The 12382-nt window shown below is 41.9% G+C and overlaps 1 long non-coding RNA gene across 1 annotated transcript; it reads left to right on the forward strand.

The window, feature by feature from the left end:
* The first annotated feature begins 3080 nt into the window (after positions 1-3080).
* On the forward strand, positions 3081-7254 carry LOC116354401 (uncharacterized). Its single transcript, XR_004203613.1, has 4 exons — positions 3081-4825; positions 5188-5849; positions 6004-6060; positions 6138-7254. It is a non-coding gene; the product is annotated as an uncharacterized LOC116354401 (long non-coding RNA).
* Positions 7255-12382: the final 5128 nt, after the last annotated feature.

Below are 12382 nucleotides of genomic sequence, written 5' to 3' on the forward strand. Positions count from 1 at the left end.
AAGCATAGTAATTTCCAATACACCCCTTAAAGGGCCAATCAGCAGTTAAAACAATAACAAAGTGGGTCCCTGCCACTGTTTTGATAAAAAGCTGAGGGATGGGGCTGGACAAATGTAAACTCTTAAATTCGTAGACAGAGCTATGGATGCAAGTAGAGTTTTACCGTGTTTTGAGGCTATGCAGTGTATGTCACATTTACTTTGTTTACAAACATTAATTGAGTAAAAACCAGTCATATTTTGCGTTCTGATGGGGTACGACAGTGCAACTAAGCTCATGAGGCATTTATAATTTATATTCTTCAAGAATCAATGGGTACATTTAATTCATTTATGAGTCCTGCTGATTGGCCCTTGTAAAAATGTGCCTTTAGGGACTATGTGTGAGAGTCGTCATCTCTGCAGAATGGAACCCATCATACTCACTTTCTCACCTTATTCAGATTTTAAATGAAACTGGGACCTATAGATAAGACAACCACAGGAGCTCAGTGCTGCCAAATCCCACTTAGAGGAGAGAAAGGAGAGCGTGTCAGGCTGGCTTCTTAAAGCAGGGCGATAAAGATCATTCATCATTTCCTATGCAGTGGTCTAAGGCCCTTCAAAGATCCCAATGGATGAGAGGAGAGGGAGGATGAGGTACAGGAGGGGGATATGGAGAGGGGTATGTCTATGGAGGGTGGGTAGAGTGGAAGAAGTGGTAGAAAGGACAGGAACCTGTCACAAGATGACATGTCCTAAAGAGTTTGTGTAACACTCTATTGTAAGATTGAACAATTACATGTTGATATCTGGATGTCCACAACATGAGAGAACTGCAGTTCTGTATACATGTAAGTAACATCAATTGCTAGCTTGCTTATGTTTCTGCCAACTAGGCTATCATTAGCTAGCTAGCCAGGTTATCAGAGAAATAGATGGTTTGCCAAGTAAAACATGGCAGTTGTAGCTGGAAATAAGCATGGATTAGTTGACACTAGCCACTGTATCATGCACCTCCTGAGTCTATTCACAACAGTGAGTCAGTAGTCTTTGGTTAAAGAAAATTGTAATACGTAAAAACGTATCCCAGTTTCATTTAAGGACCAAAAAATTGACAACTGTGCCATATAGATTGCAAAATAGTTGGGAAGAGATTTTCTACATACCGATTCCATGGCACATGGTTTATGAACTGATATGCCAAACGATCCCGGATTCAAAACTTAGAATTATTATTATTTTACTATCATTGGACTAGTAACCAGAGGTTGCTGGTTCGAATCCCCTATCCAACTAGGTGAAAAATGTGTCGATCCGCCCTTGAGCAAGGCACTTAAACCTAATTGCTGCAAGGTTGCTGTCAATAATGGTTGATCCTTGGTCGCGCACTCTACGAGGGTGTCTCGTGGGGAGTGGGATATGTCTCGTGGGGAGTGGGTAGATGTGTGAAACAGGACAAATATAAGCACCCCCTATTTGACTTTTGATGCTATGGCCACCGTATATGCCCTGATTTCAATTTTGACTAGCATAGCACAGCTGTTCCAAAATTGTCATGTCAATGTGGAATTTCCAATATCCTCTGGTTTGGTGTGAAGATGATAAATGTCCTTGTCTCTCATTCAGAACAATTTGTTGGAAAGCTGGAAAGGTAGCCTAGCTAGCAAGCTACAGTAGCGTAGGAATGACACTATGTGCATACTCTCTTAGGTTGACACTTTTTTATAATAAATGTGATTACCGGTAGGTAGATATTTTGAGCTTTTGAGGCAGGAATAAACTGTCATATACACATTGTTATTGCCAGTGCCTTGGAACGCTTGGCCAAAGTCCTACTCAACCTAACTAATCTTAGCCTAACAAGGGCATGTTTTCATTCTTGTCCCCTAACTTTGGATTTAAGATTGGGACATTGACATCCCCTTGTGCAGGAGGATGCAGTGAAACATTCGGTGGGATGAACTCTACCACAGACTGGCTTTTCGTCTGAGTCACTGCTAATGATTAATGAAACCACCACTTTCCAGGGTGGGGGAGGGGGAGGAGTGGGAGAAGAAGAGTGTGGGAAATGAAGAGATAAAGAGGAAATGAGCAGACTGTGTTTGATGGAGAGAAGGGTAGACAGTGAATGAGTGAGCGAGAAAGTGAGTGAAAGACCGAAAAAGTGAGCCTGTGCATCAATATAGAAAGAAAGAGGACAAGAGACTGACTCCCTCATCAGAAGCTCCCCGGGAAGTCCAGATCCCTTTTGTCAGGACTTGTCTGTGTTGGATCCCCTCCAGCAGAACAAGCCTGTCGGTTGCAACTCTAACTCTCTCTGTAGGCAGAGTTTCCTCTTTCTCATGAAACAACAGCAATTCATTCCCTCCGTGGGAATTTCCCTAGCTGGTTAACATCTCCCATTTATTCCACCTAGCTGAGCTGAAGGTTTTTGTTTCAGAAGAAAATTAAAGCCATTTTGATTGGAATATATGCTATTTTGCTGTTTCATTCCCCTCCCCATGACTTCCTAATTGCCAGTGACGTGTGGACAGGGTAGGCAGTGTTTTTTTTTTCTGCCTGTTTTTTTTCTGCATAATAAAATACATTTCTGAACTAGTACCTACTTCCCAAATTTGCAGTGATCTGGTACAAAATGCGCAAGGTGGCCAGGGGAAAGGCAGCTTCACTGTTTGCCTTTCTCCCGCTCTTCAAACTCAACACAATTCATTTACATGACTTGCACATGCGTGTTTCTACCTTATACTGCCAGCGCACAGAAGTCAAAAGGCAGGCAGAGAGCTTCGCTGCCTTTATAATGTGTCAATGTCCAAATTATTTTTGTGGGGCAGAAGCGCTTCGGGCCTGTGAATGTGTGTCTAAAGGTTGTGCTGCCTACATGCTGCTGTTTGATGGTTGGTTGTGGTTGTTTGATGGTTACCTTTGTGATTGTGTCATACCGATAAACACCATAGCAAAAAAATTGCTTCATGAACTTTATGTATTTATCTTAAAAAGTCATTATTTGTCACATCTCTTAAACCCATTTGGGCAAGCTGTTAATTCTGTTTGTCTTTTTTGTTTTGATTTGAGGCTTTCCGTCTGCTGAACACTTTTCTTCACATTGCATGACATACAATGTTAGTGTTTTCTTTTTTCACATATTTGCACTTTGCCAATTACACTTCTCTGTTAATAAAAATCAGCCTGGTCTCATAGACTAGACGTAACATAGCAAACGTAAATCTGGGACACACACATTTGGTATGGTTACATAACTTAACCTTTTCACATGCGAGTTCCAAATATCTCTAATGGTTGACCCAGTGTGAGTTTTTTTTATGCACGTCATGCACGTCAGAATGCACTCAGAATGCACTCAGAATGCACTCACTGCTCCAAAATGTGATTGTTACGCAACAGGACTGTGAATCCGCGCTGCCCTCAAACTAAGGCACGCTGCCTGCTTTTATCTATAGGCTGTTTCAACTTGTCAATTTCAAACAAGTTTTATTTTCAAACAACAGTTTGAATTTAGGTGTGTTCCGCCTCCTCATTAATTCACACAAAAGTAGGCCATTTTACTTTTGCAGACAATTTATGTTCTGGGCTTTACTGAGCCCGACAAACTTCCCCAAGCACTTCCCAATTGTTTCCCGCAGATCAAGAATGCAGACATTTGCGCACTTCCAGGCAGAACAGGACCTGCACAAACTTTTCACATTTTCACATTTTCAGGCTGGTGCTTGCTTCGCCTTCATTGTTGTTTTCATTACTTCATTACATGTGTTTGTTTCTATTAAAGTAAGTGCCTTGTTACATTATAATAGTTTCTGTATGTCCTGTTATGTCATTTCTACTGTAGCTCACTGTATGTATGGAGCATAATATATTTGTAACCGCAGACACGCAAGGTAACGTGACTAATTGCACAACCTTTATGGTGTTATACTCAATCATGCTCATGTAGCTAGCTACATTCTTCTATTAGCTCTGTAAAACAATGCTAATTGCGTTTGAGAAGTATTAGCTTGTGTTGTCTTTTGAAGCTACCCTGGCCTTATGACCATGGTTTGTTTTCGTTTGGCCTGTTTAGCATAGCTCTGTTCTGCCCTGCCACCTTGTGGACATCAACAGGTATTGTTTCTTACTGTTTTTATTGCAGTGTTGTTATGTTACTTCTTTGTAAAATAGTTTTATTGCTATATCCTGATATTGCATTCTAATGACTAATAATTCCTCTTTATTCTGTACTTTCAGAAACCACACACACATCATTGAACATTATTTGCCAATATCATAACTGGAGCTGAAAACTGAGGCCAGCTTTTGTATGCTAGTGTACACTCCTTAACAGTTGTACTGGATGAAAACACAGCAAGAAAACAAAGAGGCCTATATGTAGTAGTCGTCTATTTTATTGAAGTATTGGTGGTGGTCGAACAACAATAACAAAAACAACATCAACCCCCCCCCCCCTCTCCCCCACATAGTATCATGGCAGATTACCAGTCAAGTCACCAGTCAAGTCAGTCAGTCAGTAATTGCTGCAGATGTGCTCAATAGTGCTTGAGCATATTTGTACTCCCAAAAGCATGGTGAAACACATAGAGGTGTGTCACAAGCTGAACACATGTACTTTGTCAACCTCGTATGCTTCCTTTTCCTGGTGCCAGACAGGCAGACTTTGCCGTGCCTCCGTGTGCGACTACCTGACGGCAACAGTTTGACGGACTTTGCAGGGAAAATGCCGTGCAGTGAGGTGTAGGGGATTGTCTGCAGCAGGACGGCCCCCAGTGGATCGGCGCTGAGGGGTGTGGTGCTCCTCCAGCAGCTCTCTCATGAGGTTTTCTCTGTACATTTGGTAGGTAATTACTTTACCTGTGGGGGAGAGGGAGTAGGGAGGATGACGAGGCAGTGGGTAGGTGGGTGAGATATTGTCACTATAATTACATAGTGGAACTGTATGTGATTTGTATGTGAGCTGTGCATCCAGTTCCAAAAAATACCTTGTTCAGTAATCATCTCACCTGTTAGTCGGCGGTGAACTATGTAGCCGTTCAGGGCAACAGTGTCGATCAGGTGGAAAAATATCTTCTTATACCACTTGGTAGTTTTCCGAGCGCATTCCACAAAGCTGTTTATCATGTCTGCATTATCCACTGCCCCCATTTTGAGGTTATAGTCAGGGACACAGTCTGGTTTGATCAGTCTCTCTCCCGTCAGGTGGTCCACCTTCCCTGTGGCCGACATGGTTGCTGTCTGGACAGTGGAGAGGACATGCCACTTTTACTGCCAGTTGTTGACTGTTCTCCTTGAACTCCAACTCCCCTCTCTGCATCTTCCTCCATCCGAATGCTGGCATCCCCTTCCTGTTAGACCTGACTGTGCCACAGGCTCCTGTGCTGTTGGAAGAGCAGAAGCTGGAAGAGTGTGGGACTGCTGTACCAACTGTCCCCATACAAAGTGTGTCCCTTGCTGAGATGAGGAGCCAGCATGGTCATCACCGTGGACCTGGACACCACAAGACCCTCATAATGTTGGACGTTACCGTGCTTCTACACCTGCATTGCTTGCTGTTTGGGGTTTTAGGCTGGGTTTCTGTACAGCACTTTGAGATATCAGCTGATGTACGAAGGGCTATATAAATACATTTTATTTTATTTTATTTTGATTTGACGTCAGTAGTGGACCCTGGGTAAACTATAATGTCCTGGACAAATCCTGTCTTCACGTCGCACATGACAAATAACTTGACCCCAAACCTGTGCCTTTTGGAGGCAATATATTGACGGAACGCCAGCCTACCCTTCCATAACATCAGGGACTCATCAATGAATAGGTCCTTGTATGGCACAAAGAACTGACCAAATGTTGACGTCAGGCTGGTAAGAACATTTCTTATTTTGTGTAACGGTCATTTAGATTGGCAGTAGCATTGTTGACGAAATGCAGGCATTTGCAGCAGAACTAGGAAGTGGTCTTGGGAAAAGAGGGTGCCAAAGAAGAGAGTTGTAAACATCTCTGTGCTCTGTGTTCCAGTATTCTCTTAGGGAATTCTTCTTTACTATCCCCATGAGAAGGACTGTCACCAGGAAGGTATACATTTCACTAATTGTGGTTGCCACCCATTTAGCAAGTCTCCCCCTCACTCCTGGTTCTCTCTTCTCTTATAGCTCCAAGGCATAGCGATTGGTCTCCTCTACTATGTCTCCCACCAGCTCCTCTGTCAGAAACAGCTTGAAGCACTCTGCCACAGAGGGAAATGGCAAGGGGCTTTTGCACTCCAGACTGGAACTCGTCAAAGCAAACAGCAGGGTCAGGAGGACTGAAATGGCTGGCGGCCTTCCAGCTACCACAGACTTCCTGTACTTCATCCACTGCCGGTCTGCCTCCATCACCATCAGCATCTTCAAAGTGACCTGGGACTTCATCAGTGGACAAGGGGTCTTCAGATTCAGGGTTCTCAATGGCTACAAGGTTTGGGGGCAACTCCTCACTTTCACTATCACTGTCAGAATCTTATTACTGACTTTCATACTCTGACTCATTGTCAGAATTTATAAAAAATCTCCAGAATTTCCGCATTTGTGAGTCTCCTTTTAAAAGACATTGCGAAAGCTACAGCTTAGCTCACTAGCTACACACATAAATAACAACACTGAATGGCTCAGAGTGGGAGTGAGAGGTTACGTGATTGACTGCATGCACGCGCCACTTGTATCAATAAATCACTGTCAGAAAATGTTTTGTGTGGTAATTATTTATTTATTTATTTACTGTTTTATTCACGTTTTCAAGTACTGGTGACAAATCATGCATTCCGATTCTTTCATAGATTACAATGGACACATATTATGTGTGTAAAATACTTTTTTTTAATGATTGTACTGATTATGATGAGTTAAGCTAATTCTAGCTATGTGTGGAGCCATGTTTGTTGACATACAATGCATTCTGGGTTTCACGTCTGTCGGACCGAAGATTTTTCAAGTAAACTTCCAGAAGTGAATGATGGGATGTGAACGATGGTAGACAACACACTCCCTTTAACATGCATACTATAAATAGACCAAACTCATCTAGTCTCCTCCTATAATCTTTGGTTGATGCAAAAAATAAACATGGTGGCACGCACAAACTACCCATCGTCGGATAACTTTCGATTTCTAGAAACTGTTTTACTCAATTATTTTGATCAATGGTGAGCTCACCCATGATGTGACTAATTATGCTGTAGCTACTTCTGTGATTGTCTGAACATTGCATCCAAAAAATAAACTTGTCACATTCAGGACATAACTTTGTAAGGACTGTGTTTGTGCAAAAGGTTTCTGTGAAAAAAACAGTGTGGCCAGCTCAAATGCTGACTATTGCGTCAATCGAAACTGGATGTTCTAAATAAGCATTCTAATCACACCGGTTTGAGCGTACACTGCTGGGACCACTATAGAATGATCACACCCATTTGTTGGTACGTGTGAAAAGGTTAAGGCAAAAACAAAGGAGTGTGGTTGGCCGGGATGAATGGATGGGGCGTATAAGGCATGTAGCCTACATCCCGAGGGTTGTGTGTTTGAATCTCATCATGGACCATTTTAGCTAATTGGCAACTTTGCAACTACTTACTACTTTTTAGCTTCTCTGCAACTACATAGCATGTTAGCTAACCCTTCCCCTATCCTTAACCCTTTTAACCTAACTTTTAAAATTAACCCTAACATTAACCCCTAACCTAGATGACTTTACCCACATAGCTAACTTTAGCATTAGCCACTTAGCCGTCTAGCTAACATTAGCCACAACAAATAGAAATTTGTAAAATATCATTTTACTATTGCACACTATTGCGCAATTTGTAACATATCATACCAATTGTAATTCGTAACACATCATATGAAATGGATGATGGACATCCACAAATGAATACATACCATACGAAATGTAACATATCATACAAAATGGAGTGAGAGATATTTACATTTACTATATTACGTCTACCCGTGTCCAGGTTGGTAAGAAACACACTCCGAAACAAAATTGAGTGAAGAAGAGCACTTAGAAGGCAGTTCACTGAAAATGAACGAAAACTGACCCAAAACAAACTGAAAGCAGAACACTTTGAGGAAAATGCACTCAATTAATAAAACAATGCAACAATAAACCCAAATAAGCAATACACTGTGGGGTAGCAACTGCTGCACACAAATTAAATGAATCAAAACAAGGAAAAATTATCCAGTGAAAAGGTTCTTCCTGCTATGCTCTGCGTCCACCTGGCCCCCTACCCAGAATGCTCTCACCTCTGCTCGTCCACAGCACACTACCAGGCCATACTAGTAGAGTATCTGTATCAGTGTCTGCCTCCACAGAGAGAAAACCACAGTGTTCTCTCATGTGGATGTTTTGCCTCCACAGAGAGAAAACCACAGTGCTCTATCATGTGGCTGTTTTTCTTTTCGCCGGGGCTGTCTGATTTGAAGCCTGTGTAGAATTATTCCCTTGGCGTAAGATGGGGGGACAAGAGGCGCTCAGTGCTGCCTGAAATCCAAGCCTCTCACCGACGCCCTATCAGAACTCTGGGAAAGTCGTGCTCCGGGTGAAGTCAACTTGGCTGTGTCTGAGCCAAATATTTTGTGAAGTGCTGCATGCCTGCATGTTATTGTTGGGGTCATTTGAGCTATTTGTACACTTGTACACGTATGTACATACTAGCACTCTATACCACAATGCAGTTGTGAGTATAATAGCCATTCAATATTACACTACAACATCAGTCTAACTGAATATACAGTAGATGTTATGTTGGCTGCAGTGGTGGAAAAATGACCCAATTTTCATACTTAGCTAAAAAGTAAAGACACCTTAGTAGAAACTGTTGTGAAAGTAACCCAGTAAAATTCTATTTGAGTAAAATACTAAAAGTATTTGGTTTTCAAAAGTAAATGTAATTGCAAAAATATACTTAAGTATCAAAAGTAAAGTAAAAAATCATATCAAAGGCTCATATTAAGCAAACCAGACAGCACAATTTTCATGTTTGAAATTTTTATTTTACGGATAGCCAGGGGCACACTCCAATACTCAGACATCATTTACAAACGAAGCATGCTTGTTTACGCTTCAAACACACCGACAGTGTCATTGCGCAAAAAAGCACGCAGCATCTGGATATGTATGCAACAAAAGTTCAACATTCACCTTCTGCTACCATTTCTGTCAAGCCGTCTAGGCATAGTTTCACACATACCTTCGATAAATCCAACATATGCACCACACCGAACGCACTCCCACTGCCTTTGCAACGCAATGCTGCAAGGCAAACACATCGTTTCATTGGAAACGTGTGTAATTCTGGTGGACCAAAAGGCATGATGCTGTCGGTGTGATCAAAGCGTTAGTGAGTCTGCCAGATCAGAGACAGTAGGGACGACCAGGGATGTTTTTGTTGATAAGTGTGTGAATTGGACCATTTTCCTGTCATGCTAAGCATTCAAAATACAGTATAATGAGTACTTTTGGGTGTCAAGGAAAATGTACGGGGTAAAAAGTACATTCTTTTCTTTAGGAATGTAGTGAAGTAAAAGTTTTCAAAAATATAAATAGAAAAGTAAAATACAGACACACCAAAAACGACTTAAGTTGTACTTTAAAGTTGTTCTACTTAAGTACTTTACACCACTGGTTGGCTGAATATTCCAGACAGGGTCCTGAATGTTCTTCAGCTGGTGAAACTCGTCTTGTGTTGGGCAATGGCAGCTGATGCGGCAGAACTTCATGAGCCTCCTAACGTTAGCTAGCAAAGTTACAAATCACATTGCCAGATAGCTGCTCGCTAATTACATTGATTTGTTTTGTAATGGCTAACCTGCATATTATGAAAGCTAGCAAGATTTAGACTTCGATAGACAAATGCAGTTTGTTAGCTAGCTAAGTTAATTACGTTACCTCTGCTCGACTTCTAAGTAAGGTAACCATTAAATGTTAACGTCACCCCAGCAACCTATGCTGGTTGTACTTTGTACATCCAGGTACTGAGCACCACAACATGACTAAAGTAACATTAGCTACCTTAATAACATATTAACCCAATGAGTCCCACCGAGACGCCGGCAAGTTTTGGACTTGTAACCCCTTTTAAACGTAGTGTGTTTGAGCTACATGCTTTTGATTTGTCTATTTCTTCTCCATCCGTTGGTGCCAACCATTAGTCTGTGTGATCAACGGGTGCTGAGCTAGAGCGACGTTTGTGAGACAAGAGTGGATGGCGAAGGGCCCCGTGGCCAGGTCTTTTTTTTAATAAAACGTCTGTAGAGTCCGAATGGTTTCAGCTACAATCTAATAAAACCTATTTATGAAAAGCTGAGACTCTCCCGAACACACACGTTTTGCTCTATGACGCACACAAGCTACATAAGAGTCGTTAGAAAGTAAGGGGTTATTCTAATCTACGTAGAAGATCATAGCAAATCCAAGGACATAGTGCCTGTAATAAACACACATAGTTGCCGTCACAAACATCAAACTCCACACAGTTCTAAGAGAACTAGTTGGATATTCATTTCCCACTGAGCAAACTATTTATGCGCTTACAGCATTCATATAAATCCATTTATATCTGTCAATAAAACTCATGAATGTGACCTGTTTGTCAAATAATTTTGTGTTGTACATGGTTGTCCTGAAAATGAAATCGTAAACACTTAATTGTGTTTGGACATGCAGATGAAAGTGAAAGTCAGATAAATGAAAGTCAGATAAATGAAAAGCCGATTTTTGGTGGGTTTGGGGTAAATTTACATATGCAGTGAAAGAGCAACAGTGACATTTCCCTTTAAGGCCATAGCTTCTCTCCCACCAAGCTTCACCGCCAAATCGTTTTTGACGTCACCCACACACACAACAGCTTTAGAAACATCAAACACAACAGCTTTAATATGCAGATGTTTTCAGGATTGGTTTCCCATTCTAACATGAAAGCCTACCCAGATGCAACCTACTGTATGTAAATGGGTACCCATTCTAAGACATCATGTAGCATAAGCGCTTTAGTATTATGTTTCTTTAGAATGTTGATAATGGCTAGATGGTTAGTGGCTTATGTATTACTGGACAAAAATATAAACATAACATGGAAAGTGTTGGTCCCATGTTTCATGAGCTGAAAAAAAAGATCCCAGAAATGTTCCATACGCACAAAAAGCTTGTTTCTCTCAATTTATGTACACAAATTTGTTTGCATCCCTGTTAGTGAGCATTTTTTACTTTGCCAAGATAATCCATCCACCTGACAGGTGTTGCATGTCAAGAAGCTGATTACAGGATGATCATTACACAGGTGCACCTGCACTCTAAAATGTGCAGTTTTGTCACACAACACAATGACACAGATGTCTCAAGTTTTGAGGGAGCATGCAGTTGGCATGCTGACTGCAGGAATATCCACCAGAGCTGTTGCCAGAGAATTGAATGTCCATTTCTCTACCATAAGCCGCCTCCAACATGTGTTGATGTCAATGTTGTGAACAGAATGCCCCATGGTGGCAGTGGGGTTATGGTATGGGCAGGCATAAACTACAAACACAATTGCATTTTATCGATGGAAATTATAATGCACAGAGATATCGTGGCGAGATCCTGAGACCCATTGTCGTGCCATTCATCCGCCGCCATCACCTCATGTTTCAGCATGATAATGCACGGCCCCATGTCACAATTCCTGGTAGATGAAAATGTCCCAGTTCTGCCATTGACTGCATACTCATCAGGCATGTCACCCATTGAGCAATCTTGGGATGCTTTGGATCGATGTGTACGGCAGCGTGTTCCAGTTCCCACCAATATTCAGCAACTTCGCACAGCCATTGAAGAGAAGCGGGACAACATTCCACAGGCCACAATCAACAGCCTGATCAACTCTATGTGAAGGAACTACATTGGACTTTGAAGAAAACTGCAAACCACTTATCCTGAGGCTGCATTTATTGTAGCTGGGGAATTTAACAAAGTAAATCTGAAGAAAACACTACCGAAGTTCTATCAACACATTCCCTGTAGTGCTCATACTTCAAAATGATTAAAGTGACCAGTGATTTCATGCCTATGCACATAAGGCAACAGCCTCTAAAGTGCAGGGTTGAGTAACAGGGTGGTAGCCGACTAGTGACTGTGACTAAGTTCACGGCAGGGTGGAGGCTGATTAGTGATGGTTATTTAACAGTCTGATGGCCTTGAGATAGAATATGTTTTTCAGTCTCTCCAAGCAGTGGCTCGGGTGATTGTTGTCCATGGCGATCTTTTTGGCCTTCCGGTGACATCGGATGATGTAGTTGTCCTGGAGGGCAGGTAGTTTGCCTCCGGTGATGCATTGTGCAGACCGCACTACCCTCTGGAGAGCCTTACGGTTGTGGGCGGAGCAGTT

The sequence above is a fragment of the Oncorhynchus kisutch genome, linkage group LG17, assembly GCF_002021735.2.
Source record: "Oncorhynchus kisutch isolate 150728-3 linkage group LG17, Okis_V2, whole genome shotgun sequence".
In the NCBI taxonomy this organism is placed as follows: Eukaryota; Metazoa; Chordata; class Actinopteri; order Salmoniformes; family Salmonidae; genus Oncorhynchus; species Oncorhynchus kisutch.